This window comes from Papio anubis, chromosome 19 (assembly GCF_008728515.1).
Source record: "Papio anubis isolate 15944 chromosome 19, Panubis1.0, whole genome shotgun sequence".
Lineage (NCBI taxonomy): Eukaryota > Metazoa > Chordata > Mammalia > Primates > Cercopithecidae > Papio > Papio anubis.
In genome coordinates, this window is record NC_044994.1 from 21,137,463 (window position 1) to 21,161,896 (window position 24,434).

Here is a 24,434-nt window from a genome sequence, read left to right on the forward strand (position 1 = left end):
CACCTGTACCCTAATAACCCATGGGAAAAAAGAAACTCTTTTTGGAATAAACTGTAAACTGTACATATCTTTGTCTAAAAATTGTAATTTACTGTAAAAAGTATGCAATATCAATTTTAGAAATATGTATACATTTTGCTGCTCTGATTTTAAGACAAATAGGGAATTAAATTTGGTAGATAAATGTACATTAACCTTGTACTAGCTATTTCAATTTTTAGTTACCATACTGTGAATAGCTTTAATAGAATATATGATTCAAGTATTCTTAGAATTCTTTTTTTACTTTAGAAATAGCTACTGTGAAATGTAAAAGTGTACTTTAAAAAGCTGCAAACATTAATCAAAGCTAGATCATAGCATGTATTTTTGTATGGGCAGGAATCTTTCTGTTAGTTTAAAGAAAAAAAAGAACTTGTTTTACGAAGTAGAAATGTAAAGTTAGGATTATTGTTTCAATCTAAATAAATCACTACTTATTAGAAATACAGTAAAGGAATAAATAACATACTTTAAACTGTGCAATAATATATATGAATCTCTGCTACTGGTTCTGAGCATATGCTATGCGTTTGATCCAGCTTGATTTAGAGAGTCACCTAAATTCCCAGTCTGATTTGTATACCTCTCCCGTGATGACCCTAGGAATCTGCAATACTTCTATCACAATAAACTTAACGTTACCTCTTTTGCCTTTATGTCCCCAATATGAGGCAGTACTGCCAAGGAGTAGATGCTTAATACATAATTAATAAGTAAATGAATTCATTTCATAATTTATAAAATAAAATAAGCATGTCATAAAGAAAAAGTGCAAGAAAGTTTTGCCTGTCAATTTTCCCATGTTTATAAATGTAATAAAAAGCTACTGGAAGCATCTACTAAGGCAAATCTCAGGGTACAGAGATGTATAGAAAGTGGCCTCTGCTCTCCAGTTTTTAATCCAATAGGACAACACAGACACAATCCGCACACAACAATAGTTCAAGACATTACACATAGTGTTGATATGGGTGTTGGTGCCGCCTGCCTCCCTCCCTCCCTGCCTTCCTTTCTATCTTTTCATTTTAAGAGATACACAGCAAATGGAGAAGAAATTTGAAGAAGGAAAAAGTGACTACTCATTGAGGTAATCAGAGGGTGCTGTTGAAGCATCCAGGTTGCTACCTAGAGGCAAGAGTGGGAAAGAAGTAAGGATTGGCATGAACAAAGCATTGCTGGCAGAATAGGGAGCACACACTTCTGGTACAGGGGGCAGTACAGATGATGAAAGGCAGCAGAGATGAGAGGATTGTGGCCAGAAATCCAACCAGGTTATAGGGACATAAGGAGCAGGTACTTTAGCAGTGAAAGAAGGATAGCTGGGATGTCATGGAGCAGTGCTGTGTGGTGCCCATCAGAAGAGGAAGTGAGAGTGTCACTTAGGGAACAGAATGTAAACAGCCAAGCCCTCTGCCTATTACAGTGAAGCACAATAGAATATATTACATGTGTTATTTTGATTAGGGGCATATTTTGATGCTTTATTAATTAGCGATGAAAAGGAAAAAATACAATTTTGATGCTTCATTTACTTCAAACTTTTATGTGACACAGAATTTACTTTTAACATGATAATTATGGAAAAACATGTTTAGGAAAATAATAAAAGAAACTTGAGTGAGATAAACTAAAAATCAGCAAAGACTGGTGTGATGAATGGTTTGAATATTTGTGTCTCCTCAGAATTCATTCATTTATTGAAACCTAATGCCCAATGTGCCAATATAGAAGGTGGGGCCTTCAGGAAGTGATTAGCCTATCAGGGCAGAGACTCCAGAGAGCTGGCTGCACTCTTCCACTATGTGAGCATGCCATGAGTAGGTGACATCTGTGAACCAGAAAGCAGGCCCTCACCAGACACTTGGCACATCTGTAAGTGCCTTGATCTTGGATCTCCCAGCCTCCACAACTAGGAAAAACAAATTTCTATTGTAAGCTACCCAGTCTAAGGTTGTCACAGCTCAAAAACACTAAGATAGCTGTTTACTTCTTATTTGACCCAAGTAAAGCTTATAGTAGTTTTGAACTTATTTGCTTAAAAATAAGGACACCTATGGAAAATAACTATTCTCCTACATATATTTGTTATGTTAATTTTACATAAACACTTCACATACCAATAGTAAGAGGTAATGTTCATATTTTATCAACACATCTATATGTAAATAGTATATATTTAGTATATTGGCTATAAATAATGTCTTAGTCTTATGAATAATTTGAAATAAACTCATTTGACATTGCCTGAAGTTTTTGTTCATCAATCAGTTTTCTGTGAGACATCATTATTCTGTGAGATAAATTCATGTAACTTACAGAAACTAAACTTTCTGTGAGTTACATGAATTTCCTATGCCCTTCAGAATAAAAAGATAGAAATGTTTCCATCATGCTAAGATGATGGAACCCCTAAAAAGTAGATAAAATCATTGCTATAGAGTGAATTATATGATCTGCCCAGATTACTGTGGTTCTATCTTCACATTTCCTTTACATTGCCTCATACCTTATACTTGGCATCCATTAATTCCCAGCTGCTCGTGTGCCCTTTGTTATGGCATCCTACTTCCACCTTTTTAGATTTATATTTCCAATTTATCTACCATTACCACTACCATCAATATTTTTCTGCTCTATGACCTAAAGCTTAAAGTAGCCTTCTGCTTTTCAAGATGACAGCTTATATGGCATTCTTTCTCTTGTGCTCCATGAAACAATGACGAATTTCTTTAATCATCTTCTTCACTCTTCTCTTTCTGTAAATATCTACTAAATGAATGTTTGCTTGGCTTTCAATTCACAGGCCTCTTCTCAGGCCATAGTTTTCCTGGAAGACCATTTCATTCTTGTAATTTCCATCCACCTCTGTTCTTAACGGCCTTTGGTCTTATAGATAGCTGTAGTTCCCTCTTGTGTTCAAACACATATTGCCAGCTTCCTGCTAAGTGCCCTTTTAGGTCTCCCTCAGATCCTTCTAATTCAACATGTACAACATTGAATCAAGTGTCTTTATTTACAACTCCTTCCTTCCCTTTTCTTCTCTGTCACTATTCCTTCCTCTTTCCTCTTTCACTATTCACTATTCCTTCTCTTTCTTTTCCATTTAACCCCACAAATGTTGAATGCCAGGGGATATAATAATAATCTAAGTCAAGTTTGGGCATAACAGTCAGATGGAATGACATAATTCTCAACAGACCAATATGTTCATTTAATAATGAATGAAATTGACATAATATAAATGTCAAAAGATAGGCTTCTGTAATACGAACTTGATAATGCTCTCTGTTGACTTGCAGAAGCTTGCAATTCTGACAACACTTTGTTTGGGCTCCTTTCCAGAAGAGCACTTGGAGTGCCTCCCCTCCCCTCTCCCCTTCCTCCACACCTGCAGGTATTGGGCAAAGGTGCAAATGGAAAATTTGATTAGAGGGTCTCCTTTCATGGTCTGCCAAATTATGAAGGACTTCTAGTTGGTTCAAAAGCCTCTTAGATTAAAAAAAAAAAAAATCAAAACTGTGAAGTTAGAGTCGGCAGAAAAATCCATCCATTGTGAACCTTTTCCCCTGAAGCTCCACATTAGTGTTAATTAAATCAGCAAGCCTTGGTTGTTCATGTGCCGCTTAGCGACCCGTCCCCGGTGAGGCTTTTGCAGAGCAAAGCTAGAAAGAACTGTACTACCACCTTTTTAAAAAAAATTAGTAGTTGACACAAATTTTGCAATACTAAAACTTTGAAAGCCTGCTGTAAATTCTACCAAACCATTGGCCTGTAAACTTTGTTTAAAGATACAGTGCAAATAACTCTACACCTCTAAGCATAGAGCAGGCCAATTTTATCCCCATTTGTCAAGGGATTCTTGTTAATTAGAATCTGTGGGCTGTGTTGAGCTGAAAACGGTTTAACAACAAAGACCTTTTGGAACAAGCTGGTTGCCCGAGAACTAGCGACCAAGGCTTTTTTCCTCTTTCTTTTCTCATCTTTTGCCAGGATCCTGAAACCAAACATTAAATGAAAACACATTCACTATGCTTTAAATGTGCTTTAAATTAACTATTTTCGATTAGATTTGCAATAAATACACTTCTAAAGATTTCAATGTTTATGTCCCCTTAAAGCAAGTGGGATTGTCACTGATAGATTAAATGTGTTATCAGTTTGATACCCTGAGAAAGTTGATGTAATAAAATAAGTCCTGAGGCATTTCTTTGACGACTGCTAGAGTCTTACTCATTGGCTATTTTGGGATTAGTTTCAGGAAAGGCAAAGATTAAAGAAATTTAGTGTTTGTTTTAACTTTAGTTCTCTGATAAGGTAAGATTTTCTGAGCATGAAGGCTTATAAAACGTCTTAATGCTGTCTGTCCAAATGTGAGATGTAATGAAAATGTTCAGCCAAGAATTCTGTGGTTTGTCAGTCGTCTTCAATGTAGTTTCCTCTCTTCAGACGTAACAACCATTCTGAAGCTGTTGTACATTCTTCCCTTCTCTTCTCCATCTATGTCTGCATCCATAAACAATTCACAGTGCTCTATATGTTTTGAAGTTATAGCAATATCAAAATGAATATACTTTTCTTCAACATTGTTATTGAAATTTACTCATGTTGACATTTGAATTTAGTGTGTTATTCATTCTCCCTCTCAAATTTAGTTTCCAATTTACAAACACCTATCACTTATTTATCCATTTTCACATTTGTGGGAAATTAGGCTGTTTTCAATCCCATGTAAGCATTGTTGTCATGAACAACTTTGTTTGTGTCTCCTTGTATACCTGAGTAGTGATTCCTGTATGGCGTGTTCGCAGAAGTGGGACTGCCATGCACATTTCCATGTTCACCTTTATTGATATTTGGTGGCCTATGTTTTTCAAGCCTTGAGGTTCAGAAATACTATCTTCTTGGTTCTTGGTGTATTTGGTTACACTAAATATGTTTTTTTCTTTACTCTTTTGCTTGCTTTTAATAAAGATCTGTTTTGTTTTCATTACTATTTCTTTACTTTATTTCATTACTATTTCATTACTATTTGTTTCATTACTATTTCTCTCCAAATATTTGTTTTGTTTTGTTTTGTATTGTTGGGGGGAGGTCAGTATATGTCTGATATACTTTTCCATTGCTTTGCTTTCAATTTTTGTGTCATTATGTTTAAATGTGACATTTATATATAACCTAGTGGATTTTTAAAAATCCAATCTGGGAATTTCTGCCTTTTTAGTGGCTAATTTAACTCACTTAACTTTGTCACGATTACTAACATATTTGGAATTTGGAGTTCCAGATTTATTTGAAATTAATTCTTTCTTCTTATGTTCTATCTTCTATATATGATGAGCTTTCTTTGCTGCTGCTGAGCCTTTGCTTTTTGCTATTTGCATTTATCAATTTTTTTATTTTTCCCTTTCTGCTAACTAGAAGGTTATACTGTCCATTTCTACCCCACAATTAGTATAATTCTTGAACCTACATAATTGAATTAAATCTAAAATATATCAAACATTTCTCCCTCTGTTACGAAGAATACACAGACTTGAGAACATTTTAACTCTGATTAGATTCCTCTGTGATATTTTTTCAGGTATTTTAGATGCATGTATTTAATGTCCTCAGTTAGTTGCAAACTTTATTGATACACGATTTTCACAATTGCTTCACCTTTGCTTTTAGTGTAACACCTTGACATTCTGGGTTTAATTTCCTTTTTTTCAGAAATTTGTGTTTAGTTGTTAAATAACTAAGTTTATGTGAGTAGTAAGTGCATAGGCTCTGTTCTTTGGTCTGAAAATACACTTTTCCTTCAGTTTTTATGATAATTTATAAGGTATCATATTCTACTTTTACAACTGAAATACATTGAAGAGAGCATTCCATTGACCTCACTTGTTGCTTTAGGGAAAATTCCTCTCAATTCAGCATTCTTCTTTGGAGGTAATTTTTATTTTGTTGCTCTTCATATTTTCTTCTTTTCTAAACTATTTGTAATTTCACTGCAACAGGTTTAGGTCTTACTTGATATTTATTGATTCTATTGGAACTCATGGTTTTTCAATATTTATGACTTTCAACATTTCTAGAAGATTCTCAGCCATTTTCTCATTAAATAATAATTATTTCTATGTATTCTTCCTGGATCTCATATTTAACCCATGTGTTAACTTCTCATTCTAATTTCTATATCTTAACTGATCTTTCATGTTTTTCGTCACTCTTTCTTTGTGCTGAATTATGGGTTCTTTTTTCAGCTCTAGCTTTCATCCATCGAGTGTTTAATTGCAATGGTATTTTTTTCATTTCTACAAGTTAATGTTTTATGATTCTTTTCTAAGCTTGCTTCTTTTCTCGTTTTAAAAAGATTTCGTTACGGTTTCTAACTCTTCTTTCGTCTCTTCAGTAACTTTAAATGTATGTATTTTATAGTCTTTTTCAAAACCGCTCTTATATTGTAGCCTACAAGTTATTATGCATGTTGCTTCTCACTCATTGGATCCACTCATTGTGTGCTTTTAAGTTTTTTTACATTTTGACCTAATTTTTTGTTATTATTATTATTTTTTATTATAGAGTAAATTTGCTTTGACTTTATACTTTCCTATAAATTATCCAGGGCTTTCATTGACTTGAGATCTGTTTAAAAAATAATCATCATTTTAGAATTTTAGTTTCCATGCCCTTGTGTAAATTTGAACCCTATTCCTGTGCTGGTGTAAACTTAGTGTTTTTTGTTTGTTTGTTTGATGTCTGTGCTTAAACAGTTTAACAAGTTTCCTGGCCTCCTCAGATAAAGTTTAAAATTTTCAATTTTACTTATGAGTTCTTTCCAGGTCTTACTCTACTTATCCCTTCTTCCCACTGATATCTTTCTATTTTCACCTCCACACTCTCTATTCCAGTTGTGTTTTACTTTTTTTAGTTTTGATTTGCCAAGCTCCCTCTTGCTTCTGGGTTTTTAAATGGTTGTTTCTACTTCATATACCATTCTTTTCCCCTTCTTTTCCTAAGGTAATTAGGAAATCTTAAGCATTATGTAATATTCTCTGAAATAGACGGTCTAGAGTTTTCATGACCCATGTGCTTCCTAAAACTTACCAGCTGTCATTGTAATAACCTGTTTGTCTTCCTTGCTAAAATGAATGTCTGTCATATTTACTACCTTGTACAAGGCAACATTTCCATATATAGTAAATATTCAATACTATTTGTTGTATGAAACAAATAATTGCACATATTGGATAAATGAATGAGTAATGGCTTTAGTTTCCTTTTGTTTTGGGTGGACACATCATACATACTCTTGAATCCAATTATGCTTGCAATTAACAAAAACCCCAATCTGATTTCTTACATACGGTTGCTTACCTTGTTCTGTATATACAATATGTTGAAGAAATTTATGTGAATTTTTATGTCTAGTTCCTATATTGTGGGAATATATTATCTACAGATTCCTGGATTTAATTTGTGTCTCGGCAATTTGACTAAAATGATTGGTTCTAGTGGTCAGAATTTGATGCCATATGGATTCTCAATGATCCTCTAAACTTGTGCAATCTTCCTTGTGCCTTGGCCCAACTTTGAACTGATCCTATGCCTAGATCCTGCCAATGAACTACATTCTGAGCATAACAATAGAGAAGCTGGAACCATCTTAATATTTATTGTACCAAGTTTAATTTTTAATGATAATTTATGAATATGGGCGAGAGAAGTGGATTATCTTACTGGAAAAAACTAAAATAAATTCTCCCTGAAGAGAATGAAAGCCATCCTAGGTAGAAGATGAAAGAAGGCAAATACTGCATACATGATCCTCAGTTGGTACTGGCATGCCACTGCAGGAAAAAATTCTGAAATAGAATAACAGAAGCAGTCCTCATGCTGCTTTACCAGTGGGTGTCTGTGGATGAGCTGTCAAGAACACTTGGCCTGAGGTTGTAGGAGAAAAGAAAGCAAATAAAAATCAGTGTTTATCAGCTTACATTTTTTAAGGATGAGGTAACGAAACCCTTTATTTTTCACAATTATTCAACAATAGATAAAGATATAAAATATATGCTATAAATAGAAATATCTGTACATGTATGTGTGCACACACACACACATACACACGCACACACATTTGAGCCAGGCTTCCAATAAAAATTTGGGAATCTTTCATAAGAGAGATAATGTTATATTTTTCAGAACACTGTTGTTTATGAAAGAAACCACACCCCAGTGAAAGTATTCTATATATGTACTTTGCCCAGTTACCTAAAAAAAGGAAAAGAAATAAAACAAAACAAACCTGTGGCTGAATTTTGCTTTTAAAGAATTGGGAATACCAACAGAAGCAAGTTTATAAATTGTCTATTCTGTTACCTTGTTCACAGTAAATATGTTCTTGACTTTAGGATTTTAAAGTCCACCTAGCTATAACCTTATGTTAATAAACAGGAGATATAAATTTGATTATAGCTTAGTGTTCTTTAATCTCCATATGTTACTAGCAAGCTGTGTTTAAAGCATCACATTTTTTGTAGTGGAAAAATATCCAATGTCTGAATTTCTTATAAAATTGGGAGCAGTAATATTAAGCAGAAAGCCAGACATTTGGATAAAGAAATATGCACAGTAAGGAAACTGATATACTTCTCTTCAAATGTCCCTAATACTCATGTCAAGATGGCAAAGATGATTTGCTCCGTGGAAATCCTTTGATCACAAATCCAGGCTGATGCCTCATGGGAGATTTGTTGATTTGTTTTTACATAGAATAATATGCATTTTATGGTCGGTTCTTCATTCATTCTGTAGAGAATGCCAGGATACATGGAAGTGCTTTTTGTATGGTATGAATCCATCTGTTTTCTAAACATCACCTCTGTGAAAACTGCTTTTAATTTAGTAAACAAGTGCAATTACATCATAAGCTTCAAAGTGAAAGGGGCAGTAATGTAATAGTAAATCAATATTAGATTAATTTGAGGAATGGAACTTGAGTAACATTGCCAAATCAACCCTGAATTTAGATTCACTGTGTGTGTGTCTGTGTGTGTGTAAGAGAGAGAGAGAGAGAGAGAGATTACAAAGGCTGTTGAAGCAAATTGATGTTTTTATTTCTTTTCCTTCCCTTTTTTGCTAATTTCCACTGGAATTAACTTTGAGAAATACAAAATACCAAGGTTTGGCTGAGAATTGTTTGGAATATTTCTGGAATTAGCTAAGTTGATGACAGTGTTTGTCCTAGATACAAACATTTTGCCTTAGAGAACAGTCTCAATTTTATTATCAGTTCAGCAATTTCAAGGCCCTCATAAAGCTAACGCATAGTATGATTTTGGCTACAGTAGCATTTTTGAAAGTGATATCAGATGCCATTAGAAGAAGAATTGACTATTTGTACAGATAATGTCTCCCAAAATATTTGAGCTCTGATACAAAATTCTTATAGTTGCCTGGGGAAGAAAAATGATCTTTCTGAATGTCTTAAGTATTCCATAATGCCTATGAGCACCTCCTCTGGAGTTAGGTTGCCTGGGTTCCTCTTTTGGCTCAATACATACTAGCTTTGCATCCTTGTGCCATTAGTCTGTTGTACTTCAATTACTTCCTTTCTGAAATGATGATATTAAAAGTGTCTATCTAAATGGTTATCATAAAGATTTATACACACATGGACACACACTCACACACAGAAGAATCCCTAGGCATAGTCCTTGGCAAAACAAACATTGACTCTTAAATAGTTGTTGTTACTTTTTGCTATGTTTAATCAAGCTATTATGATGACAGTTCGTTAGCACTGCAAATAGATTACTTCTTAACTATGACTTGGACACTATTTTTGTTGTATAACTTCATAGAAAAGCCTGACATATGCTTTTCCTCACTGAACTTAAAGGTAACATTTGCAAAGTGAAAGAGTAAATAAAATTATCTCTGATTCTTTATCAGGGAGCCTGAAGTTTTGTATTGATTTCGCCACAAGTGAGTTTCACGGCCTGTGATAATAAATTGATTTGTGGGCTGTCCATGTGGCAACATCTTTGCACATATCCAGTTTAACTGAAAATGATGCTGCTCTGGAGACCCCAAGAACTATGGTCTCTGACTTGGGGATTTTCACCCCCTGTCATCTCAAATGTCATTTCAGAGACATTCATCATGAGTCTCAGTCGCTGGACAAATAATGATTCTCTGTAATCGTCACTAAAATACACATAGTTTCCCTGCTTGGGTGACAGGTCCTGCTATTGGCTCCTTGAGATTATGGAGAAGTTCAGACCCGTCAAATATCAAATGGGGAAGACATGAGCTGAAATGGCACCGTGTATGTCACTGAGGCTGCTGATTAAATGAAGGAATGATATCAGAACAAGACAGCTCTCAGAGCTGCGATGACATTTTTAGAAATAGCAAACAAAACATCACCCTCTTTCTCTTCGCAGCTTGCAGCAGTTGGAAAAAGGCTTTCATAGGGCAGTTACTACAGATTAGGTTCTTTAGAATCACCTGTGCATTGAGACAATCGTTCCCTGAAACAAAAGACTTTTCTTCTTTGTTCTGCCTCCGGTCTTGAATGGAAACAAAAGATTCAGGATTTCACATCATTGCAAATAATTGTCTTCCATTGAGCAATATGACAATGCTTTCTCATTGCTTAAAATGTTGTGTTGCAAATGTTAAGTGGCTTATATTGTTTGAGCTGTGTAGCTTGAGCTATTAGTATTAGGACCCTCTTGACTCAGAGTTATAACCACGCTGGCTATTCAGGGATGTATTTTAAAGCTTATCAAGCAAGCAATATTTGCCACATCTTCTGGCAATTGTTGAGGTAGGTGGGTTGCAGTAGAGGTTCCCCCAAATCAGGATGTATTTTAGGGCCCTATATGCCTATTATCTCCCTCTTATTTTGATATAACAGAGCCATTTCTAGTCCATTTCTGTCACAGAGCTCCCAGTCTACCTCATTACATTTATACTCACATGCTCTGAATATCCTAATTAATATGTGGGATAAATGTATTGCCTAGGGGAATAAGGTATGAGATGAGAAATCAATGTGGTTTTTGTTAATGTCATACAATATTTTGTGTCATTCTTTCCTACCTTGTTCTAACAAAGTTAATGTAAGAACAATTTTCAGCTGTTGTTATCGTGGCCCCTGCCTTGCCCACCTTCTCTTTAGTTAGAATGACTTTTACTTTGGAGCTAGAGTCTGTTCCATCAATATTAACTACCTTCCAATCTTTCTTGTACCTAATAAAATTATCATGTCAGGTAATCTCAACATATGACCAGAGAGCTATCCAAGAATTGGCTGTTAGAGGCATAACTCTTCCTACAATCCAGGCTTTTTTTTTTTTTTATTTGTTTCCTTCCTTCCTTCTTTCCTTTATACCAAAATTAAAGCACATTTTTGTAGGTCATAAGTTAATTCAAAATTCTAATCCTTAAAAATAATTCTTATATCCACCTTCAAAATGGAATCAAATTTCAAATGCTGCTACTGAGTGGTTGACAAGAAAACATGAAAACATTACTGGAAATGTAGGCTCTTCTCTTCAATTAAATTGTCTAGAAACTAAAGTAACTTCCACATTCAGTGACCGTTTTCCAGACTAAATACCTAGTGATTTGTCAATAAGGAAGGTAGTATTTGGCCTTGAGTCATCCTTCAATAAGTAAGAAAAGACAGACTTTTCTTACTTTGGTGGAAAATGATTTGATTACAGAAAGAACTCAGGCTTCCTTATTGCAATCTTGTAGATTGTCTGCCACTTAATTTATAAAGCACATTCAACTTTTATGAAGGCAGCTTTCTCTATGCACGTTACATGAGTTTGGTATTTGTGAAAACAAGTCTACCTGGATTCTACATCTTCAGCATTCCTTTGAGAATTTAAGAGGTTAGCCAAGGCAGGATGTTTAAATCTACTGATGCTTGCAGTTGGTTCACTTAATAGTCCCTTTTCTTAAATTTTATTCCTGTTAAAATGTCTTCAATATCCCATTTCATCAAGAGATACAATTATTTGTGCATCACAATACTGAAGGCTCCTCAAGGGCAGGCTTATTTTTTTAATTAGTGTCATGTTCATATTAATAATATTCATATTAATACCTATTAATATTCATATTAATATTATTCAAGTAAATATCGAACACACTATTTTTCAACTTACATTTGTTGAGTTGAAATAAATTGAAACTGTCATCTATGTTACAAGAACAACTTTTCATAATTAATTGCTCAAGTGGGAAAGAGATAATTTGCCTTTCTTGAATGTTTTCTGTTTTTATTGTTTGCATTAAATGAAGGCATATCCTACTAATTTGGGTTATTTTCCTTTCTCTCTTCCCTCACTACCCATACATGTTATTAAAGTACATCAACTTACAGCTAAAGTGGATACTATTAGTAGCACATCCAAAACTCTGGGGAAGTTCAAGCTCATTCTATCCCCAAGGTAAAGGGAATCTGACTATCTTCAAGTGTATGATTTCTATTCTAGGCATGAGCATTTATGCCACTGTACTGGGGGAAGCTGTTAGAGAGATAGAAGCATAAGTAAATGTGTCTTTAATCACTTCCACATGACCTTTGATCAACCTGTCTCTTTGTAGCTTGTGTTACAGTCAGTGGGGGAAAATGATGTGTTGGAGAGAGATGGCCACTGCCCGTGGAAGGCCAGGAATGAACAAGGACGCAACTCAAGGAGAAAAGAGGTGGGGAAAGCCCCTTAAGCTAGAATCCAGATGAGACAGGTGGGACTTTAAGGTCTTATGTGAGATCCAGCCCTTACGTAATGACAACAAAGTACTACCCCACAAAACCACGTTCTCTTTCACTCTAGTCCTAGCAGCAACCCATGAGGCTAAAAACTGAGGAATTTCTGGCCTTAGCCTTTTCACTGTGTTCAAGTTCTGACAGATGTTTACTATGAGCTAATACTTACCTTACTACTTACTTACTTTCTCAGGAAGTGAGTAGCAGCTCTACTGAAATGGTGATCTCAGGACAGAGGTAAAATGATAAAATATACGAGGAAGTATATCTAGTGTTATATCTGTGTTTTCTTTACATATTTCAAATTTATCTTTTGCTTTACCCTGTCTTTGTTAAGGTTCTCCTCTCAAACTTTGGTCCTTTTCTTAAAAAATTGTACTATACTGGCTGGGCGCGGTGGCTCACGTCTGTAATCCCAGAACTTTGGGAGAGTGAGGCAGGAGGATCACGAGGTCAGGAGATCAAGACCATCCTGACCAACGTGGTGAAACCTTGTCTCTACTAAAAATACAAAAATTAGCTGCGCATGACTGTAATCCCAGCTACTCAGCGGGGTGAGGCAGGAGAATTGCTTGAACCAGGGAGTCGTAGGTTGCAGTGGAGCCGAGATTGCGCCCCTGCACTCCAGCCTGGTGACAGAGACAGACTCCGTCTCAAAAAAAAAAAAAAAAATTGTGCTATATTGAGTTAACCTGAGGTGACATGACAAGATTATATTTCAAAGTTATTGTCACAAGGTATGCAGCACTTAGAGGCTATTTTCAGATCTTTTGGTGTCTTAAAATCAAGCACATAAAAATATACTTACTGATTTATTATGTAAACTCCATGTTAGAAATGTATACATATGGCCAGGTGAGGTGGCTCACGGGTGTAATTCCAACACTTTGGGAAGCTGAGTTGTAAGGATCGCTTGAGTTCAGGAGTTAGAGACCAATCTGGGAAACATAGGGAGACCCCATCTGTATCAAAAAATCAAAAAAATTAGCTAGGTATGGTGGCACACACCTGTGGTCCCAGCTACTTGGTAGATGGGTCCCAGCTACTCCAGCCTGGGTGACAGAGCAAAACTTGTCTAGGAAAAAAAAGATATATCCGTATATACACAGACACACACATATATATACACACACATATATATCTACATATATATACACACACATACACATACACACACTATATATATAAACATATATTCACACATGTATACATTATATATCAATAAACAAAAATATAGAACATCAGTTTTGAAAATTTTCATTAATAGTTACTTTTAGTGCCTTACAAAATGTTTTTAAAAATCCAACATATCCAGAATCCTGTATGTTTAAGCAGCTTATCCAGTCACTATAAATCTACAGCTGGTTTTAGCAAAGATCTAACCTTTCCAAGGACTAGATCTTACCTTTCTGAGCACTAGGACATCTACTATTTGTTGAGTGGCTCATTGCATCTTTGCTTCTTTCTTTTTGATTAAGGCAGGGACCTAGAAGTAATTGCCTAATTAAAGCAGTGTTGGGAAGATGAAGTAAGAAGAGTGGAGTCAAATTAGCTAATGGTTCTCAATCTTGGCTATATAATGGGAATTATTATAGGAGATTTAAAAATAGATCCTACCTCCAGGGATTTTGATGTAATTGATATGGGGTGTGGCCTGAGCCTTGGGATTATAAAAGCTTCCTAGGTGACTTTCATATGCAGTCAAGGCTACCAACCACCAAATTAGAGGTGAGGCGGTATCACACTTTATCAATTAAGTTTTTCATACCAGTAATAGTTGCACTAGATTGTATGGATGTAGAACATCAAAATAATACAAATTACGTATGGAAATATTCTCCAAAATATAACATATAACTCTTACAGAACTTGAAGAATGGAGCAAATCTCCAGCCAGGAAAAGCACCTAAAATTCCTTGTGTTTCTAAATGACCTATTATTTATGTCATTATTTAATATAAAGTGTGTAATGTTATTTGGAACAATAAGTGCTTTCATTTTTTTGTATGAAGTTACCATTATAAATGATTTTAAAGATGAAAGTGACAGAGTAACATAAGTAAAAGTGAATTCCAAAGTAAACTTAAATGAACTAGGTATTATTATACTAGAAATCATCCTGAAAGCTTTACCTAACAACAGTAGTAAAGTGCATACTGGATTGGAAATTTATGATTAGATTTGGAGTGAAAAACATCAGCTTGCAGCGTATGATTCCTGAAGATTTGGATATTTTAGATTAGTATTTGTAGCTCTTAAATTGATTTTTTTCTTCTTCACTTATAAAAATAATAGCCAGGAAGTACAAGGTAAGATATGCAGCAGGCAACTGGGTGCGGTGGCTCACGCCTGTAATCCCAGCACTTTGGGAGGCCGAGGTGGGTGCATCATGAGGTCAGGAGATCGAGACCATCCTGGTTAATACGGTGAAACCCCATCTCTACTAAAAATACAAAAAATTAGCCTGGTGTGGTGGCAGGCGCCTGTAGACCCAGCTACTCGGGGGGCTAAGGCAGGAGAATGGCGTGAACTCGGGAGGTAGAGGTTGCAGTGAGCCGAGATTGTGCCACTGCACACCAGTCAGGAAGAACGAGCGAGACTCTGTCTCAAAATTAAACAAAACAAACAAAAAAAGATATGCAGCAGGCATTCACCTCATTTTATACATACTCACATATATATGTGAACCCCAAGAAATCAATAGTTATTAAAAATGTGGAAGATAAGTAGAGCTTCTTTGGAAATATTTTTTCCAAGAAATGAGAGGATTATTTGCTGTTTATTTTTATGCTAATTGGGGAAAAAGGTAAAGGATGTGTAAATAGGATTCACATTTCTCACAGATTGTTGTAAAATTTAATAGCATTAATAAAATCTTGGATGGAGAAGGCATTGCTTGAATGACTTTATGTTTCTCAAATTATTCTTCACCAGGACTCTATGTAGACGACCACCAGACAAGGGAACTAGGTCTTAGACAGCTTAGTATAGTTTCTAGCATTACACAGTTATTAATTGATGAAGTCAGGAATGAAATCCAAGTCTGTGTAAATCCAAAACCTCTTCTATCTCTGTTGTAACACCTTACTGTGAGAGATTAACAAGGGGACTGTGGGATTATCTCTAAACCTCTTAAAATACATGGTGATTTTCAACCTTGCTTCAAAGTTGCAGAAAGTAGGGAATGTATTAAACATGTGATCTAAATTTTAAGTACTGAAATAGAGTGAAAATGAATTCCTCATCTATCTTAGTCAATTCTGGCTGCTGTCACAGAATACTGTGGGCTGAGTGGCTTAAACGATAACTGTATTTCTCAAAGTTCTCAAGCCTGGAAGTCCAAGATTAGGGTGCCAGCATGGCTGGGTTCTTGGTGGGGGCCCTCCTCCTGGTTCACAGTGGGCCATCTTCTCACTGTATCTTCACATGGAGGAGAAGAGAGATTTGTTCCCTTCATCTCCTTATTAGTACACTAATCCCATCACAGGCGGTTCACCCTCATGACCTCATCAAAACCTGATTACCTCCCAAACACGCAACCTCCAAATAGTTCCCAATTTGGGATTAGGGCTTTAATACATGAATTTTGAGGGTATAGAGAGATTGTCCACAGCATGATTAAACACTTTTTCTTCAAACATTATTACTGTTAAACTAAGGTTTGAATGCTGTGAAGATAGAAAAGGAGTTGATGACTGTACAGGCAACAAATAGAGCAAGGCTATGACCTCAGTGGATGCTGCCCTTGTCCATAGTGAACTCCATTCTTGCTGTGTTTAAATACATTCAGCGCCATCTCCAGGAACATTTTGTGTAGCACCTGCATTTTGTTTTTATTGTACTCTCTATTTCAATTGTTACACATTTCTTCTGTAATACCCATCTTCCTATGCCTTAGGCTATTGTCACTCACTTTAGTGTCCTATTTTTAACTTGCAACTCTATTTATTTGGAGCTTACTTTCCTCTTTCCTAACCTGAGAATTTCTTTGTTAACACAATCTCCACTAAAATGAATGACTCAAATATGGGCATTTGGTCCAGTGACCAAGACTTTGAGCTTAGATTTGGAAGCATAGAAATTTTTTGCACACTTACAATTGTACTTTGAGAATCACTATTTATTTTGTTACATCTAAGGGTCCTGGTAGCTTTACAAAAAGATAGATTCTATGAGTCTTTCAAAAAAATAAGATCACCTATATTTATATTTTAATTTTAAATATTACAAAACAGAACAAAACAAAATTCAAAACAATTTCCAGTACTTTCATTGTAAAAAATGCCAACAAATTTAATGTCTAACAGTTCACCTGCTATACTTCCCTCATTATATAGATAAGAAAATGAGGACCCAAATGAGCTAAAGGAATTTGACAAAGATCACAAAGCTTATTAGCAGCAGAACTAAAATGCAAATCCAAGACTGTTGATTTCCTTATCAATGTTCGTTTTAATAAGTAATATTGACTTTTTAGAAAGTCAAGTTATGAAGCTATAGAAGAGATATGTAACAACACCTCAAGTAAGTCAACAAAGTAGTTGCCTTTGCCAAGAATGTCATCAACATTTATTTTATAGTAATTATATGATTTCTTCCTATCTTGCCAATGATGGGCTTCCATTATGTTCTACCAAAAAGAATTACTCTTTGGATTGTTTAAAAATTTCTTTTATACTCATTTCTCAGTTTGACAGTCATGGCAAGTAATCTTTAATTTTTTTTTCCTCATGAAACACATTCAATCCATTGACAAATACAACTGATTCTACATTCTCAGTGAATTTGTGTCTCTCTTTCCTTCTCACTGTCAATGTCGAAGTGGCTTTTCTAAAGCACAGTGCAACTATTTCCTGTGCTTGTCCCTCCCGGGAAAATGGAAAGCTGGGGAACACATGGCGCAAAGTTTGGATTTGAGCCTCTCAACTTATTCCCACTTACTAGTTATTACAGAGCAATTGGGAAAAAATTCATCATGTCTGTTCCTGTGTCCTCAGCTAGAAAATGTGAATGATAACAACAATAATGTTGTGAGCCTCAAGTGAAAAAATTATATGCAAAATGAGAAGAGCATAGCAGGAAGATAGAGCTAATAGAAAGAATTAAGACTTGGAGTCAAAGTACCTGGCTTGGACTTCTGTTTCGGCCTATACTTGAAGTAATTTAGGAGTGTTACTTTAATCCTTTATTTTATTTTTTCTATAAGTGAACTACAATACTATTAACACTTTCATAAGATCATGGGGAAAATTAACTGAATTAATTATAAGCGTTTAGAAAACCACATATAGTCGGTAAGCACTGATATGATTAAATGACTTGTAAACTTTGAAGCATTATAAAACAACAATGTACCTAATATTGGGGCCCAGATATAAACTCCAGACTCTACATTTTTATATTATATAGTATTTCATATACTATTTTTGTCTACTTGAAATGAGCATTTAATTTAATCAAAAGATTTGCTGGTTGGATTAAATTTAACAATATAAACAACAGTTACTCATGAGAATGTTTTATAAAATCCAGGAAATAAGCAAATTTTGAATGACATTAATTAGATAAAAAGCTCTGCAATGTTTACTTTGTGGTATTTGATAGAACTTTAAATTTGATTATCAAACAATTTTTTTGGTTTAAGAAAATAGTGGATTCATTACATTTTCTAAATATAGGCAAATTATTATTTTGAAAATATTTTAAAAGAAATATTTTCATGTTATATCTTTGATGAAAAGCAAATCATTAAGAATTGCACTTGCTCAGAAGTGTGAAAGATAAAAAAATGTATATAAAGAAAATCAATCAATTAATCAAAATTTAAGTGCTTATTATGTTTCAGGGTAGACATGAAAAAATGAATTACCCACAGTTCTTGATACGGTATTGAGCTACAGTGTACTGTGCCTACACTGATACACTGATCAGTTTAGATTACTCATTAGTAAACTCAGTTTGTTCCTTAAAGCAAGTCAAAACTTAAAAAGTTTCACTCGCTTGAATTTCTCAGTGTCTCTTTGAGGAAAGATGTTGAATAAAACTCTTTTTTTTAAGACAAGAGTCTCGCTCTGTCACCTAGGCTGGCACAATCTCAGCTCACCACAACCTTTGCCACCCCGGGGTCAAGTGATTCTCCTGCCTCAGCCTCCGAGTAGCTGGGATCACAGCCACGCCACGTGCCAATATGCCCGGCTAATTTTTTGTATTTTTAGTAGAGATGGGGTTTCACCGTGTTGCCCATGCTGGTCTTGAACTCCTGAACTCAGGCAATCTGCCCCCATCGGCCTCCCAAAGTGCTAGGATTACAGGTGTGAGACACTGCTCCCAGCCTTGTAAAACTTCTTTGAAATGCCATTAGTTCCTGTTATCTTTCCTCCTATACTTTACAAGTAAACTGACTGTGCCATTTTATTTGTGTCAAGTAGCTTGTACCTCCCATTTCCATTTTTGTCAGCTACAAATGCTATCTTGCAGCAGTGCTGTTCAGTGGGCCCAGGGGAGCCAAGCGTCAGTTCTTCCAGATGGCGAGCTGCCAGTCTACAGCACACCGCTCAAAGTCACAGGCAGACTCCATTTCTTTGCAGAACTAACAAACATCATTTACTTTATGCACACCTTCGTACATGATCAGCTCACAGTAGATGAAATAGCCCTGAAAAAGACACAGATTGAGAGCGAGACACAATGACCGACACAGGGAGAGAAAGAGAAAGATAAGGAGATGCAAAGAGACACAGGAAGATGCTATTTTAGTGAACTCAACCCATTTTCTGGGCCATTATAGAATGACATACATATTTCGCAAACGGAAAGTTTTTAAACATTATTGCCAATTTACAGGAACTTCTCTCCTAATAGCTGGAACAAAATTCTCAGTTTGCTCTAATTAAAATACTGGTTTTGGGGAATGAATTTTTCCCCTTTGATATTTAAACTGAACATTAAAAAAAGCTAAATCACTTTAAATGGTCTTTAAATTGCATTCTCTCTATCAGAATTGTTAACTCTTTTTGCCTAAGGAGAAAACCCACCATGTATGAATGTAATATCTGAGTAGAATAGAAAGTGGCTTTTCTATAATAAATATTTTGGCTTTTACAGTTTGTATTTAAATGGGAAGTATTATGAGTTCTACCAATGGGGAACGCTAAATGAGAAATATGTTATTTCATAATAGCCATGTAAATGAAAACCTGAAGCATGGGGAACTGTATGATCTGAAATAATATATCTACAGGTAGAAAGTTTAAATGCAAAGGGCTATAAATCAAAATATGCCACAGAACATAGCATATAGGTGGTGAAGGCTGCAACCAAGACAGGGATTTCAGTGTCAAGCCTACTAGATATCAGAAGATGGGCAATCCCTTTGGGCCTAATCTGTAAATAAGAAGTTTGGTTTGGTTCTTTAAATTGCTCCCTTCTCTCAGGTGATATTGATTATAACTAAAAGTCAAATACCTACTGAGCAAGTATAAAGCATTACTTTGAGGTAGTTTTGTTATTATAACGCATCTTCATTTTATGATATAGAACAATGACATTATTGTGGAAGAGGAATTCAGAAATGCAATGTTTTCTGATGGCTTTGTTTCTTAATACAAACATTGATGGGCTCATGTATATTGAATAACCACAGTGTCATGCCAGCATCTGAGAGCTACGATTATTGTTGTTCTTAATTTTTTCATCACCTTCAAATGTCTTTAATCAAATAATTAATGAATTTTATTCATGTAAGAATTAAAGGAATAAATTATTTTTATACTGGAAAGAAGTTATTTTAATTCACAACTAAAAGTGAAGTTGCGTTACAATGGGCAATGGCAGAAACATGATTATCTTTTAAATAAGATAGCATAAAGCTAGACTTTAAAAAATGTATTCTAAAAGTAATACCATTTTTATTTATTGTATACTACTTTCTTCCAAGATAAAATTTGAATTACAACTTTCAACATTCTTTAAGTTATTACAGCATTTCAACTTTTATTACAAGATAGAAGGTTTATGGCAGCATAAACAGATAAAAAGAGCTACAAAAAATTTTTTCAATTTAAAAAACCCTTCTTGATCATCTCTATTTTGCTAAATCTTCTATGTATCAAAGATTTCCAAAAGTGTATGGTGTTAGTTCCGATGCTATGAAATTCAAAGAAAAATGAATGATTTACACTGCATGTCAGAAGTTTAAAAGCTGCAAAATACCATCACAATACAGACCCATACAGAACCATACACAAATAGGTACCATCACCATACAGAACCAAATATACACTTTTTAAAAATTATGACCTAAAGAATTAATTTTATATTCTAAGTATAGAGTTTTTAGATGTAGAATTGCTGGTCAGTAATCAGAGCACTAGTTTTTAAGAACAAATCAACTTCAGTATTTTCATAGTAAGAGAAGCAGAGGGTAATTGTCATTTGTTATGAATTTGAAACATATATGTAGATAGCTTTATATTCCATATGAGGAATCTATGGCTCACATTGACTAAATAGCTTTCCCAAGATTCAAGTGTGATGATACCAAGAGCTGTCTTCAACTCAGAGAATCCTGGATGTAGCACCAGGGTTCACTACATTATTTCCTGGTGTGGTAAGACTTTATGGTGTTGGGAGGATTCAAAATGTTTTAATTCTTTATTGCTTTTGTCCTTAGTAGTGTGAATGCAATGACTGGTACATGGTAGGAATTTGTTTAAAATTTGAGTTGTTGAGGAAAGGAGTCAATGAAGAAGCTCTAAGGCCGTAATTTATATTAGCGTATGATAAAATATAGGGGACAGTGTGTACATGAGAGGATGGGAGTGGCAAAGACTTCTAGGAGACTGAAGAAAAGAGACTAAAACCCAGAACTAACTTTCTCATTGTTTTCCAGCCCATTGTCCAGGTTTCCTCACTATTGTTCCATACAAATATAGAAGACTGAGTAATTTCTAGAATGTGCCAATCTTCTACAAAACTTTCACCTACTTTTTCATTAACATAACAGTGCTTCATATGTTATTAACATAATGACCAGTGTTCACTTTAATAGGAAGTGAGCTCAGCACCCTTTCTCTTGATCTCATTTCATTTTCATAAAAACTCCAAGGTAGATGCTACTATTACCCTTGGAAAGCAAAGGAACAAAAGCTGAAGCCTTTGAAACTTTCCCAGGTCAAACTGTTAATCAGCAGTGAGCCTGGGATGTGGATGCTGTGCTGAACTGAAGGAGAGTTTCTGCTTGTAACAACTACAGGAGTATTCTGCATCAAATATGTACTCTGGATAAATTACTTTCAAAGGTTATGAATAGACAGAAAAAGAAAATAATAATAGCGCTGTTTTATGTTCAAATAATACACTGGAACCAAGACACCTATTTGGTTTATTCAAGATTTCTCTAGAATTTTAAATGGTTATATACATTATATTTTCAACAGAATAGAGGAATAATGTATGTTGCATTTCCTAAATGTATTTGACCATGTAACACCTGTTTAAAAAGTATTTTTCCTAATTTGTTAATTTCCTTTTCTAGGTTACTGTCTGTTAACCTTCTTATCTTCTCCAAATATCTCAGCCTCATGTCATAGCTAGCCCCAGACCATTACTAACCATGGTAAAACATATACAAGGTAATTAAGAAATATTTCTTCAAAAATAAGTTCATATAGTAATCTGATATTTTGTTGCTATTGCCTTATTTTGAGACTGCTTTTTTCTGAAAACTGTGAAAGTCTAAATCCACTGTTTTTTTTTTTTTTCATATACTTGCTAATAAAACTTTCATTATCTGTTAGCTGAAGCCATTTGTCACTTTGGACTTAAATTTTTTTTTTCAATTACAATGAATTTTTTGATGGCAGGAATGATATATCATTCATCTTGATGTTTTTCAATGCAAATGGTAGAATCTTAATAGATGTCAAATGTGACTACTTTTCATTTCCTCTCGGATCCAACACTCCTGCGAACACTTATGCATCGGCTATGTTTACTTCTATCCCGTCCGTAATTAAGGTTATTTCGGATCTTGAGAGCTGAGGTTTTAGATCGCAGAGATCTTCTCAAGTTAGACTGATTAATCGTTCCAGCTTTCATACAGCTTTTCACTGGTAAAGAAAAAGACATGGAATTTATTTTTTCTTCCCAAAGAATATTTCATAAACTGTATATTTTTTCAGATTGTAACAAATATCAATTTGAGACATCACAGCATCTGCTCACACTAGGAAGCCTAGGGGAGAGGAGATTACAGTTATCCAGTTTGGATATGACAGGTCTTGATGCTGGGAATGGAAAGGGAATATCAGCTTCAAGCAGTGGTGTAAATAGGGTGGTGTGGTCACACTGCTTACAAACACAGAAGGAGAGAATAGGGCCAAAAGTATTTGATCTGGGTGCCTTCAGATAATTCCTCCCATGTGTCTGGGATGACGCTTGTTAGTCTGCATTGTATATGGCCCAGCTTCATCTTCAGCTTTTTGTTCATCTGTAGCCTTGTAGCCTTGTAACCACCTTTACATGTTTGTACTGACTAGACTTGTAGCAAAACATGTCTAACCTGTTGCCTACACAACGTTATCTTTACTGAGTCCCTGAGAAATTATTCCTATGCCCTGCTTCTAATCCCACTCAGGTGTAGTATTTTTCTTGAGATATCTCCCCAGTCGTGGACTTAATAGATGTCATCATGATTCTAAGAATCATTAACTTACGGCTTTCTGTGTTTGTGGGCTTGTGTTAAACTGACTCAGTTTTCCTTTTCTCTTAATTTTTTCTCTCAATTCTGTTCCTGGTTTTCTAGTTTGTGTATTGTCTGAATAAATTCTAATCATTCCTGTCTCTACTGGTGGCACTAGCTATGTTTATGAAGGTTAAGTGATAAATAGATGTCTGTTCACTAAAAACCCATACAATTATATGTTCCAAATCTACATATTTTGAGAATATTTTTGCTCTTGTTACTGCTTTTTAGCAGCCAGATATTCTTTCTCAGTCAAGGTTGTCAAGTCAGATTCAAATCAAGCATGGCAATATTCATTAAACTATGAGGATGCAATGGCATAAGAATGATACAATGGACTTTGGGGGCTTGGGGAGAAGAGTGGGAAGGGGAAAGGGATAAAAGACTACAAATATGGTGCAGTGTATACTGCTCAGGTGATGGGCGCACCAAAATCTCACAAATCACCACTAAAGAAATTACTCTTGTAACCAAATACCACTTGTACCCGAATAACTTAATGAACAATAAAATAAAATAATAAAAATTAAAACAAAACAAAAACAAACAAAAAAATAATTAACTGTTATAGCGGAGCAAGAAAACTGATATTCTTGCATGGTTGATAACAAAAGATGTGTCTGTTTTACCTATTTTATGTGGCTTATAAACTGGTTTTGAAAGTAATTTCAGATTTTTCAAAAGATAACATCACAATAATCAGTCACTGGATTTCAGTCATGGAGTAAGAATATTTAGTTTCATAGATAAATCCTGCCGAAGAATATACGAATTACTAATAGATTAGCCTAGTTTAAAGAAATAGTAAATAATCAGAGATCTCACCATATAAGTGCCATTCACTTATTCACGTGTGATGGGGACTTATGACTAGAC